The sequence below is a fragment of the Leptidea sinapis genome, chromosome 34 (assembly GCF_905404315.1).
Source record: "Leptidea sinapis chromosome 34, ilLepSina1.1, whole genome shotgun sequence".
Classification (NCBI taxonomy): Eukaryota; Metazoa; Arthropoda; class Insecta; order Lepidoptera; family Pieridae; genus Leptidea; species Leptidea sinapis.
Window position 1 is genome coordinate 10,596,402 of NC_066298.1, and position 2,124 is coordinate 10,598,525.

Here is a 2,124-nt window from a genome sequence, read left to right on the forward strand (position 1 = left end):
TGTGAATATCAAATTGAAACCCTATAAATAGCCAGTATCTCAGGAAAACTCTGTTTTGTAAGTAAGTGTGTCCTCTTATTCCATCAAAAAAAGCAGAATCATGTGTAATTAATCAAAAATAATAATAAATTTCATTCATACAGAGCATTTTTTTTATTTGTTTTAATAAAAAAAGGATTGCTTTTGTTTGTTTAAAGTTTATTTTGTACAAAAGTTTAGGTCTTTTATTTATCCCTTGAGGTAGTACGAAGTAGGCTGGGTCATCTAGTATATATATAAAAATGAAAATTATTAAGGTAAATCAAATCTTTGCAGTTATTTGGGGAGCATTATGAACAAAGTAGTAAGCAGAAATGACCTTTCCAATGCTAAATTTCTCGTTGTTTCTATAATAAAATAACGTCATTCTATTACTAGACCTAGGTTGATTCTAGGACAAGGGAATTTAGTTTTTGATTTTCCCACGTTATAAAATTTTGAATGAATTATTTGAATTTCGTTGAATGATGATAATATCTTTGTCAACTGCATGCCTCAGGGTTCAATCCTAGGACCGTTATTATTCATTGTCTACATTAATGATTTGCCATTTGTACCCTCGATACTTCATTAGTTTATAATTTTGACATTCACAGAATTTAGATAAAATAATTATAACAATAATATATAAGTAGTATTTGTATAAAAGAAAATATTAAATTGTTTAAATAATTTAACTGCTCTCCGTTTTATTTCCGTTTTCCAAATACAAACGTTATAGAACATAAATGTCCAAAGAAAAAGCAACGAGCTTCTTTACATCCTTGACCGTGACACTGCACCTTTTTTAAACCCGCTCGTATTGCAGGTCCGACTGCAAGGTGAGGATTAGTTTTTTGGGGCATCGTATTCTTGTCTATAAGGCCAAGTAATTCATTGAAGTATTGTTGAACTTGAGATTCACTATTCGGGTCTTGACCAACAGCTGTTCCATTAACTATGAATTCAGTATGGTGCGTGTGATGAAATATCATGACCGCTATAAAATAAAAAAATATAATAAATGAATCAATTCTTTGCAGTTATTTGAAGGGAATTTATAACCAACAAAAAAACCTCAACAACGATTAAGCACTTTTCGTATATCTAAAATAATATAATGAAATAGCGAAATTCCTTTTTTATAAGTATGAAGAGGAGAAACGAGCGTTCCTGGTGTTAAGTGATCACCGCCGCTCATATTCTCTTCAAACAGCAGAGGAATCACAGGAAAGTTGCCGGCCTCTTAGAAAGGTGTACGCTTTTTATTTGAATTATCCTGGAAACACATTTTCGAGGCCAATTTCGCCTTGTCTTCCAGATGACCGCGGAATTGGCAATCGCTCGAGATTTCGAGACTCAGTATTCCGATACTAGGCGAAGCTTTAAGGGAAGTTTTGTCGAAGAGCGGTGATCTTTCACCTGATCCAGGTTGATTCAAGGACAAGGTAATATAGGTTTTGATTTATCCACGTTATAATAAACCAACATGACTCGCTGTATATATAATAATATAGTAATATTTAATATCTACGTCAAGTGCAGCTGTTAACTTTTTTTTCGATTAAAGGATCAAGACATATGGCAAACAAACTATGTGCGGGGATGATTTTAAGTTTTTCCTAAAAGAATAACGTAAGCTTAAGAATGTGGTTGTTAGTACAAATAATTTCAAAACAGCCTTACCAATAACAAAATATCCGTTGAGAAACATCTTCAACGGTATTTGTATTCGAACTGGCCGTATCATCAAAATTGCTTACAATTAAAACAGCGGAACAAATCTGATAACTGGATGTTGCTTCTTAATTAAAAGTTTAACAAAATTGATAACTTAATCAAATTAAATGACATTATTAAATAACCGCTCCGTGACTTTGAAAAATAGCTCAAAATATAACTGAACTACAGTTATATTATACTATACACTATAGTTTTAAAAATTATCTTCTTAAAAATAAGGAAATAAAAGAAGTGAGATTATTAAAACTTCTTATAAGAAGTATATAATTCCCTGTACTCTTAAATGAAATGTTTTAAGGTAGTATTTCATGCAATTCATCCATAACATAACGAATATTCGAGATTATTCTAGTACAAAGGTAG

The 2,124-nt window shown here is 31.3% G+C and overlaps 1 long non-coding RNA gene across 1 annotated transcript; it reads right to left on the reverse strand.

The window, feature by feature from the left end:
• Window positions 1–699: 699 nt before the first annotated feature.
• On the reverse strand, window positions 700–1,827 carry LOC126975121 (uncharacterized). Its single transcript, XR_007731633.1, has 2 exons — window positions 1,705–1,827; window positions 700–1,018 (listed from the first exon to the last, which is right to left on the reverse strand). It is a non-coding gene; the product is annotated as an uncharacterized LOC126975121 (long non-coding RNA).
• Between the last annotated feature and the right edge of the window lie 297 nt (window positions 1,828–2,124).